Source organism: Geotrypetes seraphini, chromosome 5 (genome assembly GCF_902459505.1).
Source record: "Geotrypetes seraphini chromosome 5, aGeoSer1.1, whole genome shotgun sequence".
Classification (NCBI taxonomy): domain Eukaryota; kingdom Metazoa; phylum Chordata; class Amphibia; order Gymnophiona; family Dermophiidae; genus Geotrypetes; species Geotrypetes seraphini.
Window position 1 is genome coordinate 17,369,681 of NC_047088.1, and position 12,947 is coordinate 17,382,627.

A 12,947-nucleotide genomic window follows, 5' to 3' on the forward strand; every position below is an offset into this window, starting at 1 on the left:
TATGCATACAGTCCACGAGATAATTTTATAAGAGGCAATTTACAGGGAAAAAAAAATCCATTCTAAAATGATTTATTTGCAACAACTGACTAGCAGAATTAAGTGGTTCACAGAAAGGAACTCCATTTGTGTGATGGGAAAGAACCAGCTTACAAGAATATTCAGTCAAACCGATCTCATTCCCTTATTGCAGACACGGACGTTTATACCTGCTTGAGAGGAGGCGTGAATGTCCACACCTAGATTATGTATGTATGCACATAAATTAACATATTAAACCTTTTGGATTTTGAGACCCCGATGCAGCAATAGTGAAATGAGGAGCCCTTTTTTGGAATTCTGCAGCACACCAGGATAAAAATTGCACGAATTTGAAGAAATCTCCAAGGAGTGGGGAGGAAGAGGAATGGGGATTTATATACGGCCTTTTTGTTGCTTTGATATTCAAAGTAGTGGGCACTGGAGGATTGAGTAATTTGCCCGGGGTCACAAGGAGCAGCGCTGGGATTTGATCTCACAACCTCTGAATGAAGAGGCAGCAGCTCTGCCAGCGAGCCACACCTTCACTCTGACCCAGTCTGTCAATTTTTACGTTCTTATGAGAGCTGAGTCTAGGACACTCACGCCATTGTGATATCACTGATGAGGTTGGCTCTTAGGCATTGGTGGAATGAGGCATTATGACATCACAATCTCAGCTCTGGAATGTTGCTACTCTTTGGGTTTCTGGCAGGTACTTGGGACAGCCACTGTTGGAAACAGGACACTTGAGGAAAAGGAAAGGGAATGGGGGTCGCAAGGAGCACGTTGAAATTGTTGCTCGTGGTGGTGAACAACTAGGGGAAAGGGAAGGGGAGCGCGGCGAGTGGAGGAGTGGAAAAAGCAGGGGGGGAGGGGGGGAGAGGAGGTGGGGTGCCATCTGCCCCACCGCCCTGCTGCACCCTCCCACTTACTACACCACTGAGTCTGCCCACAGCCTTTTTCCAAAGAGGAGGGTCTACCCCAGAGGAAAGGCTGGAGTGAAGGGCATAGAGAGAGTAGAGAAGGACAGATTCTTCAAACTTTCGAAAAATAAAAGAACAAGAGGACACTTGGAAAAGTTGAAAGGGGACAGATTTAAAACGAATGCTAGGAAGTTCTTCTTTACCCAACGAGTGGTGGACACCTGGAATGCACTTCCAGAGGGCGTAATAGGGCAGAGTACAGTACAGGGGTTTAAGAAAGGATTGGACATTTTCCTGCTGGAAAAGGGGATAGAAGGGTATAGATAGAGGATTACTGCACAGGTCCTGGACCTGTTGGGCCACCGCGTGTGCGGGACTGCTGGGCACGATGGACCTCTGGTCCTGACCCAGCAGAGGCATTGCTTATGTTCTTATGTTCTTATGTGACTTATGGGGGCCGAGGAACGTATGATGCTTGTTTCAGCCAAGTTGAGGGCAAAGGGTCAAAGGGTAAAGGAGAAAAGTACTGGCTCTCATGGAAGAAAGAAGTGATATTGAGAACCGTCAGCGTTGGGGGGTACATGAGGCCCAGACCCAGAACTTCAAAATCAGACAATGGTCGAGAAACCTGTGATGTACAAGTCAACGAGAATTTTAGGGCTTTGATCGTGTCTAGAAAATTGGTAGGTAAAGAGTCTGCAGATGGTGTGAGTCAGTTGAGAGACTAGTGAAAAAAGTCATTTAGTGGAATTCACAGACTAATTTGTTCAATTTGTGAAGTCTTACTAGCTGAAAATTATCATGTCAAGAGTTCACACTTGCATAATTGAAGAAATTGAGCTGATCATTTCCTCCTCCACAACCTAATGGTCAGTTTCTGAATACAGTTTAAACTCCTCTTGCTAACCTACAAGTGCGTTCGCTCTGAAGCCCCCCGATATCTCTCCTCGCTCATCTCCCCATATGCTCCCCTCCATCCGTGATCTCCGCTCGTCGGGCAAGCCCCTCTTATCTGTACCCTTCTCTTCCACTGCCAACTCCAGACTCCGTCCCTTCTTTCTTGTGACGCCTGAATCAATACGTCGTGCTCCATCCCTGGCAGTGTTCAAATCCAAGCTAGAGGCCCATTTTAAAAAATCTTTATTAATTTTCAAATATTAACAGTGCATTGCAAAAATTTTAAACATAAACGAATCAGGAAAAAACACTTTAAATCTACAAACATTCTAAACACAATCATTTTTCCTCCCCCCTTCCTCCCATTCATCCATAAAAGTATATACCACATATAGAATTTCAATAAACTAAATACAAGAAATAATGATGCCTTCCCACCTCCCTCCCTCCCACCCTGGATGTTAACTAAAAAGGAAATTAACTAAAAAAGAAAATGTACATGACAACTAATGTGATTCAACAAATGATGTCAACGGGCTCCACACCCTTCTAAATGCATTACGATATCCCAAAAATTCAGCGTTCATTCATATTTGTAACTGCAACACAAATTCGCCCATCAAAAAGTCTATCATAACTCTTCCAATTGCATGTAATCATCTTCATTGCTATTCCCGTCATTATTAAGAAAAACCGGCTTTTAGAACGATCCAAAGAAGGTTTAACATGTAGTGAAGTACCACAAATTATGGCTTCATAAGTCAATGGTATCGATGACCCAAGTACAACATTAATTTGGCCCCATATCGACTTCCAAAAATTAAGTATCAAAGGACAATAAAACAACAGAAGATCCAAAGTCCCTAAATCAAGATGACAATGCCAGCATCTACTAGATTCAGAACTGTCTAACTTTTGAAAACAAACTGGGGCCCCAAAAAACCCTATGCAACAAGAAAAACCAGGCTAAAGGCCCACTTTTTTGAAACTGCTTTCAACTCTTCAACTCCCCCTCACTGCTGTCAGATACCTAAACCTTGCTATAACCTCCCTTACCGTGAAATGTCCTCTCTAAATTAGATTGTAAGCTCTTCTGAGGCAGGGACTTCCTATTGTATGTTAAAATGTACGGCGCTGCGTACGCCTTTCAGCGCTATAGAAATAATAAATAGTAGTAGTAGAAGTAGTAGTTGAGATCTGGGTTTGATTCACACTTAAGTCTCCATTGCTCTAGGTGCAATAAAAACAAAAACTGTGGGATACAGATGTTCTGGAGATAATTTATTAACCACTGACATATAAAACCATGAAAACTCAATTAAAAAAGTACAAATGATAAAAAAATACAGTGATAAAAATCCACCTGGACCCTACACAGTCCGTGTTTCGGTGAACACACCTTCCTCAGGGGTCCAATGGTTTGCAAACTCACATTTAAAGAATTGGACTGAAACAGTCTATTATCTTTAAACATATGAGCAAAGAACACCGCAGACAAGCTGAAGTAGCAAAAAAAATGCCCATCTGCAGTAACCATTCCATCTCTCCTTATTGGCTAAGGCTCTTAACATTTGCATCTCCTCTTCCTATAGGCTAAGGCTCTTTCCACCTGCATTGTAAGGTCATAGGGCTTTATGGTTTATAGAAACATTGTAACATGATGGCAGATAAAGGCCAAATGGCCCATCCACAGCATCCACTATCTCCTTGTCTCCCTATTGGCTAAGGCTCTTAACATTTGCATCTCCTCTTCCTATAGGCTAAGGCTCTTTACACCTGCATTGTGAGGTCATAGGGTTTTATGGTTATAGAAACATTGTAACACGATGGCAGATAAAGGCCAAGAGGCCCATCTAGTCTGCCCAACAAAGAAAAATGGGGAGACCCGATGATTCACAGTGAAAACAATCCACCGATGAAAACAAAAACAAAAAACTGTGGATACAGATGTTCTGGAGATAATTTATTAAACATTGACATATAAAACCATGAAAATTCAATTTAAAAAAGTAGAATGATAAAAAATACTGTGATAAAAATCCACCCAGACCCTACACGATCCGTGTTTCGGCGAACACGCCTTCCTCAGGGGTCCAATGGTTTGCAAACACATATAAAGAATTGGACTGAAAACAATCTATTGTCTTTAAACCTGTGAGCAAAGGACACCGCAGACAAGCTGAAGTAGCAAAAAAAAAAAAAAAAAATGCTACTTTTTTAATTGAATTTTCATGTTTTTATATGACAGTGGTTAATAAATTATCTCCAGAACATCTGTATCCACAGTTTTTTGTTTTTGTTTTCATCGGTGGATTGTTTTCACTGTGGATCATTGGGTCTCCCCATTTTTCTTTCTAGGTGCAATAAAACATCTAGATCTCCTGACCATAACTTCGGGCAACAAATTTCAGGTTTGATAGCCATTGAGTGAAAAAAATACTTTCTCCAGTTTTTAAATCTGCTACCTGCTGTTGAAAATAGCACTGCCCACACAAAATACAGTCATACGAGCATATATGCAGTGCAAGAATTATGTGCTACAAATGAGAAAACCTTGCTCATACAACGCTTTCAATACAAACAGATTTTGAGACCTCCAGAGACAACAAGATACCTACTGAAACGAACAGGATCCGTTTCTTGGTCCCGAAACTGCCCTGCAAAACACTCTGTCATCTGGAGGCAATTCCCCTTAGAAAGAAAGATAGGTAGCCAGTATTCTAAAGAGATTTTGCCTGATTTATTATGAGTGTGCATTCATTTATATATCTGTTACATGGGTCAGTGGTAACCATCACAGGAAAAAGGGGGATGGACAAGAGAGGGGAGGGGGGAGCGTGAGCATGGATATGTACATGGCAGGGGGTTTGTGCATGTATTGTCTTAAAGACGAAACTTCATTAACATGATTAAATGACCTCTTCCCAAACCATCGAGAGAGTAAACACAAAACATTCTGCATCTGATTACCTCCAGCACAGGCAGGAACAAAAGACATCCTTTTAGACAGAGACAGAAAACTTATCCATTAAAATGTGTCCTTTCAACCTACTGTACCTGAATGTATACGGCTTCAATTGTTTTTAGGCTTCCAGGCAGTACATAAGAAATTAAGCATTTTGCTTTAGTCTTGCTCTCATGTACACACCAACCGCATGGCGTTTTCTTGATTTATTTTAGGGAGAAAGGAGTGTCTCAGGGTGGGGAATGGGCAGAGAGCGGGTGCAAACGCTTCATAGTCATAAGAACGCGAGACAAACGTGCGCCAACAATTGAGAGTGGCCAACTGAGCGAAAGACTTCAGCGCGCCGCTCTAACAGCTTCTTTTAAAGGGCTCCGACGGGGGGGTGTTTGGGGGAACCCCCCCAGTTTACTTAAGAGTGTTGGCGCAGCCGTTGGGGGTGGTTTTGGGGGGTTGTAACCCCCCCATTATACAGAAAACAACTTTTTACCTATTATTTGGGAAAAGTTACGTTTTCTGTATAATGGGGGGGGTTACACCCCCCACACACCCCCAACACGGCAGCGCGAACACTAATAAGTAAAGTGGGGGGATTCCCCCCGCACACCCCCCCATCGGAGCCCTTTAAAAGAAGCTTTTAGAGCGGCGCGCTGAAGTCTTGCGCTCAGTTGTCCGCTCTCAAATGTCGGCGCCCGTTTGTCTAGCGTGCTTTTGTCCCATCCCGGGTGCAACAGCAGTTATCAGCGTGTGCACATTAATGTATACTGATTAGTGCATGGTTAATGCAGGAGCCTTTGCTGCCTTCTAACAGGAAGCGGTAAGGGATCCCACGTTAACTTTTCTTAAGTACTATTAGTGCATGGCCATAAATGAAACAGATTGGAAAAAAAGGTCTTTTTACAACTGAACAAGAATTGGGCTTAGCACACAGGAAAGACCCACATAACAGCCTACTAAGCCCATGTTCTAGTGCGGCTTATTCAAAAGGCCACAAAAATAAATCGTGGTTATGCGGAAGGAAAGGGCAGTTGCTTGGTGGTTAAAAGATAGTCTGTAAATTTGAGGATGGTAAAAATTCCCAAATTTTGCCACTAATTCAGACAAAGTACCTACACACAGGCCTGGATTTTGTAACTGGCGCCGTTATCAGCAACCGCCTTATAATCGACCGCCGTTCACGTGCCAATCATGTGACAGCAACGGGTACCGGGTACCGGGCACCAGCACGTTTCTGGCGCCTACCTATGCTGTGAATTGTGACTCCATAGGCGCTTTTGGCAGCCTAATACCAGTTCTGGTATTGGCCATAACCACAGTGGGCGTTAGGTGGCCTAAATAGGGTTACCGGAAAACCCCGGACACATGACCCCACCCAGTTCTGCCTCCAGCCCTGCCCTGTTCCGCTCCCGCCCCCACAAAGCCTCCTCTCTTCTGGACGAGCTTCAGCAGCGTCCGGAGGGCCTGGATCATTCGTGGGCATGTGTGACATCTTCGTCTGCACAGAGGCCCTCCAGATGTGGCTGGAGCTCGTTGGCGCTTTCCAAAGCCCGGACAAATGCTGGGTTTTGGAAAGTCCAGCTGGGAGCCCGGACAGTCCTGGGCTTTTCCTGATAACCCTAGGTGTGCTTTCAGTGCCAATAATTTTAGGCGCCTTGAAACTCATTTAAAAATGTCATTTCAACGGTGTTTTTTTATGTATAAATTTTTATTGAAGGAATCAAATAATCAGTACAATGGGAAAATACAAAAAATACATTCAATACAATAAGAATCACTAATAATAATATTTCATACAAATTTTAATCATTCTTTCAAATTTAATTTCCATATGAACTAATTCAATCTTATCTACACCCCCCTTAATTCCATCCCCTACCCCTATCTTCCCCTAAATGAAATCCTTCACCCTGGATAAAAGTTTACAATAATAAAGAATTAAAATAAATACACTTCCCCCTCCCCATTCGCGGTTTCACTATTCGCGATTTCAAATAATCGTGATTTTTTTTGGGGGGGAGGAGGAAACCCCCCCATATTTTTGTCTTCCCCCCGGCATCCCGGCCTTACCTGGTGGTCTAGCTGGTTTTCGGGGCAGGAGAGATCTTCCTACGCTCCTGCCCCGTGCAGATAGCCATTAGGAAATGGCTGTGGGGATTTCCCGTAGTCTCCCCGAAAACCAGCTAGACCACCAGGTAAGGCCGGGATGCCAGGGGAAGGCGGAAGGGAGGCGGGGGTGGGTCAGAGCCGGATATTCGCAGTTTTTCGCCATTCGCGGTCCGGCTCTGCCCCTATCCCCCGCGAATAACGAGGGAGAAGTATAACTGGAATATAATTATTAAATCTAATTTTCATAATAAATCATTGATAACCAAACTTTGTATTTTGGTGAAAGATTCTGAATATAAGGATCCCAAACCTCCACAAAAAGACGAGTTTTTTTAGGCGAACCTCGAACCTCCCAACTCTCAAATAAAAATAAGCGATGTAATTGATTCCTCCAGTGCCAGAAACTTGGAGATTCTTTCTGCAACCCAAATTGCATAATACATTTATGCCCAATCATACAGCTTTCTGAAATAAAAGACATTTTAATTGCCAAACTGATGCTTTACCAAAAATTATTCCCCTAGGACAACCCACTATCGAATTACCCCATAAAGAACGCAAAAATAATAGGATGGCAGACCAAAATGAGTTGATCAAAGGACACAACCAAAAAGCATGAGATAATGTGCCAGGATCTTTATTACATTTAATACAATTTGGATTATCAATTAAATTCGCATGAAAAGCTTGAATTTGGGAAAAATAAGCTCTATGTAAAATTCTATAAGTACATTCTCTCCAAACATACCCTTTTATAACCTTTGGTAGTCTATTAATAGATTGAGTAAAATCAAGAAGAGAAATCTGAATTCCCAACTCCTAACAGTGTGTTTTTTTTCTACTGAGTTTGGTGCCTAAAAAGTCATCGCCGGTTAATGAATCTGGATCATAACGGAATACCTGACCCTGACGGAATCAAAGTAACTGGTGACGAGAGCAGGGTGGCACTGCTTTTAGGGAGGAGAAACGATGCAATTCTTGTTGACGGTGGCGCCGTAAGGGTGAGCGGCGCCCCTCCCCCTGCCCCTCTGCGGCGCGCACCCCCTTCCCCTATACCTTTTGAATTTCTCCAGCGTGAGCCGCACACCCGCGTTGGTTTCAGCTCGCCCTCTGATGTCACTTCCTAGGCGAGGGTCCTGGAAGTGACGTCGGAGAGAGCGCCAATGCCAACACGGGCAGCAACCTCACGCCGGGGAACTAAAAAAGGTAGAGGGGGGAAGGCAAGGGGTGTGCATATGCGGCAAGGGAAGGAGTGGGAGAGGGGCAGAGAGGAGGAGGGGTGCGGTGAAGATGTACCGTCCCCTTCCACCCTCTTATTGCTTGTTATAGCAATTTATTACAGCTAGCGGTTTCCAACCCTGTCTTGGAGGGCCACCAGCCAGTCGGGTTTTCAGGATCGCCCTAATGAATATGCATGGGGCAGATCTGCATGCCTGCCAACTCCATTATATGCAAATCTCTCTCATGCATATTCATTAGGGTTATCCCAAAAACCCGACTGGCTGGTGGTCCTACAGGTAGGGTAGATAAACACTGGTCTAGAGCAGGGGTGTCAAAGTCCCTCCTCGAGGGCCGCAATCCAGTCGGGTTTTCAGTATTTCCCCAATGAATATGCATGAGATCTATTAGCATACAATGAAAGCAGTGCATGCAAACAGATCTCATGCATATTCATTGTGGAAATCCTGAAAACCCGACTAGATTGCAGCCCTCCAGGAGGGACTTTGACAACCCTGGTCTAGAGCAGGGATGGGCAATTCCGGTCCTTGAGAGCCACAGGCAGGTCAGATTTTCAGGATATCCACAATGAATATGCATGAGATGGATTTGCATGCACTGCCTCCTTGAGACGCAAATCTATCTCATGCATATTTATTGTGGATATCCTGAAAACCTGACATGCCTGTGGCTCTCAAGGACCGGAATTGTCTACCCCTGGTCTATAGGAAGAGGAGATGCAAATGTTAAGAGCCTTAGCCAATAGGGAGAGGGGGAGATAGTGGATGCTGTGGATGGGCCCTTTGGCCTTTATCTGTCATCATGTTTCCATAACCATAACGTTCTATGACATCACAATGCAGGTGTAAAGAGCCGTGAGCCTATAGCAGTGGTCTCAAACTCGCAGCCCGCCAGGTACTATTTAGAGGCTCTCGGTATGTTTATCATAATCAGAAAAGTAAAATAAAACTGTTTCTTGATCATATGTCTCTTTAGCTATAAATGACAATATTATTATTAAGACTTAGCCAAAAGGAAAGATTTAAAAACTATAAAGAGTTTTACCTCATGCAAAATTGTCATTTCTTTAATAAGACATTAACTATTTATTTCTGAGGCCCTCCAAGTACCTACAAATCCAAAATGTGGCCCTGCAAAGGGTTTGAGTTTGAGACCACTGGTCTAGAGGGAGAGCAAAGAAATCTTCCAGGAACACCTGGTTGCCAAAGCAGAACTAGAAAATTTTCGTAGCAGATGTGTAAATTCAAAGCCTACAAACAGACGATCAGTCCACGACATGGGGAAAATGTTTGAAATCAGAAAGAGTATAGTTTAAAGATGGGCCTGAAAGAACTAGACCAGTGGTTCCCAACCCTGTCCTGGAGGACCACTAGGCCAGTCGGGTTTTCAGGATAGCTGTAATGAATATTCATAGAGCAGATTTGCATGCCTGGCACCTCCATTATATGCAGATCTCTTTCATGCATATTCATTAGGCCTATCCTGAAAACCTGACTGGCCTGGTGGTCCTTCAGGACAGGATTGGGAACCACTAACAAGAGTGTGTCCAGTTACAAGTCTGAGAAAACGGTACCGACTGAAAAAAAGATGAAGATACTGTTATCGAACACTGCGGAGGAAGCAGAGTGATACCTTCTTGTGAACATAAGAGGGAGCTGGGCACCTCACCGAAAAGACTGAACAATACATTAACTTCGAACAGAAGGCGGTAACAACAGCCTTCTATTAGATTTCACGGCAGCCCAGTCCAAGGTCAGGCTCACAGTGTATATTATCACGTTTGTTTTGACGTCCCTTATCAAATAGTTAGAAGATCGCATATATCTCAGGCTGCTTGCGATGGTCTACTTGTGTTTGAATGGTTCGGCTCCTGCACGTTTGGTGGGTCCTATTCAGGCTTGTTTCCCTTTATCAAAATTGCGCTCTGCTCATCGTGGCGATTTGTCTGTGCCATCTGTAGGGGAACTGAGACTGAATTCTTCACGCGTGACTACGTTTTCCTGTAGGGGACCCCAGGAATGGAACCTTCTACCCTCGTATATCAGAAAGCAATGCCATCTTGATGGGTTTAAGAAGTTATTGAAGAGACATTTAGTTTGCAAGATGAAATATGATCTTTAAGGCTGGTCGCTTATTCTGTCAGTGATTTTTCATGTATTTGATGTACTTTTATTATGTATGTTTATACGGTGAGCTGCTCTGAAAAAGCGGGTTATAAATAAAATAACCCACTCCTCAAATAGTCCTATATTTAATCAGGAAATGCACTTGACTATATTGTTGAAAAAAATAGGGTGATGGGACAATCGCGCACGGACAAAGAAGCTCAGACAAATGCGCACAGGACGTCAGCGCACTGGATTAAAAGTTAAATTTAAAGTACTCTGAGGGTGTGTGTGGGGGGAACCCCCAGTTTACTTACAAGTGTTGGCGCTGCTGTTGGGGGGTGGGGTGGGGGGAACCCCCCACTTAGAGAGGAAACTGTAATTTTTTTCCTAGAACAGCGAAAAATTACACTTTCCTCTCTAATGAAGAGGGGGGTGTTCCCTCCCTGATCCTCTCCTCTGATCCCTCCCTGATCCCCCCAACGGCAGCGCATGAGATGGCATGGATTTTTTCAATCTATATCGAAAAAAGTAGAATTATCACAGAAAATAAAGGGAAAATTCCTTTCAGTTTTGGAGATGAAAGTCTGAGCTGTGCCGTATGTACGTACCTAAGGCCTGACTATGAATGCTTCAGACATCACTGCGTCTCAGTACAGATGTGCAAAACGGTCCAACACTCAAGCCTGGATCCTGGAGCTGCTTCTAATGAGCTTCGCCTCTCCCCCTGTTTGTGCCTGTGGCCAAAAAATATCCAAGGTGGAGAAGGGCTCTTTGCTCACACTCCCACCCGGCTGTCAGGGCTGGCAAGGGGGTTGGGAACTCAACCCCATGGCCGCCCATCCAACCCTTGCTGCCCTCAGCTCTCTTGCTGATCTCTCTCGCGCCTGCGCTGCGACCGTGTTCAAAACAGCTGGTCGCAGGGCCAACCCTTCCTGATGCTGCTCTTGCATATCTCATGCTGGCCCTGGAGTCACCCGTCTTTAGGAAGAGAAGGAAAAGTGACGGGGTCCGGTGTTGCAACACCAGCTTCTGACGCCCGGCCAACTCGCTGCTCTTTTCTGTTGGCTTGGGGATTCCTGCCAGCCGTGCTGCTCCACTCGAACACTTTCCTGCATACCAAAATGGGCATTCTGGGTGACCGGCCAGGTTCGCTTAGTGGTAGGGCAGGTCCATTATGCTGCGCAACTTCGTGGCTGCTCCATCTATAAGGCAGGAACACAAGCAATACAATTCTTGGCCTGTTTTCAGTTTTCAAGTTTTAAGTTTTCAAGTTTTATTAGGATTTTATAGACCGCCTATCAAGGTTATCTAAGCGGTTTTTACAATCAGGTACTCAAGCATTTTCCCTATCTGTCCCGGTGGGCTCACAATCTATCTAGCGTACCTGGGGCTATGGAGGAGGGGCTACGAGAGGAGTTCCATCCCCTTTACCATCTTGGTCGCTCTTCTTTGAACCTTTTCTAGCGCTGCTATATCTTTCTTGAGATAAGGAGACCAGAATTGAACGCAGTACTCCGGTTGAGGCCGCACCAAGATCAGGGTGTTATTGTAAACAATACGATGAAACTTTCTGCCCGAAGTGCGGTGGCGGCCTAAAAAGCAAACAGGATGCTGGGAATTATTAAAAAAGGGATGGTTATCAAGACTAAAAATGTTATTATGCCTCTGTATCACTCCATGGTAAGACCTCATCTGGAGTATTGCGTTCAATTCTGGTCTCCTTATCTCAAGAAAGATATAGCGGCGCTAGAAAAGGTTCAAAGAAGAGCGACCAAGATGGTAAAGGGGATGGAGCTCCTCTCGTATGAGGAAAGACTAAAACGGTTAAGGCTCTTCAGCTTGGAAAAGAGATAGCTAGGGGGAGATAGGATTGAAGTCTACAAAATCCTGAGTGGAGTAGAACGGGTACAAGTGGATCGATTTTTCACTCCGTCAAAAATGACAAGGACTAGGGGACATTCGATGAAATTACAGGGAAATACTTTTTAAAAACCAATAGGAGGAAATATTTTTTTCATTCAGGGAATAGTTAAGCTCTGGAACACGTTGCCAGAGGTTGTGGTAAGAGCGGATAGCGTAGCTGGTTTTCAGAAAGGTTTGGACAAGTTCCTGGAGGAAAAGTTAGCAGTAGCCAGAGATCATCTATGAATTGGCTGGTCACCACCCAGTCTCTCATAGGAAAAAAGGAGTTGCCATACTTGGACAGACCGAAGGTCCATCAATCCCAGTATCCTGTTTCCAACAGTGGCCAACCCATGGTCCCAAGTACCTGGCAGAAACCCAAAGAGTAGCAACATTCCGGAGCTGAGATTGTGATGTCATAATGCCTCATTCCACCAAGGCCTAAGAGCCAACCTCAGCAGTGATGTCACAAAGGCTTGATTGTCCTGTACTTGGCTCAGATAAGAATTGCCATACTGGGACAGACCAAAGCTGCTGCCTCTGCACCCAGAGGTTGCGAGATCAAATCCCAGTGCTTCTCCTTGTGACCCTGGGCAAGTCACTTAATCCTCCAGTGCCCACCACCTTGAATGCCAAAGCCACAAAATGGCAGTCCCCATTCTCTTTCATCAAGCCCCGTATCCTGTGGCCAACCCAGGTCCCAAGTACCTGACAGAAACCCAAAGAGTAGCAACATTCCAGAGCTGATTGTGATGTCATAAAGCCTCATTCCACCAATTCCTAAGAGCC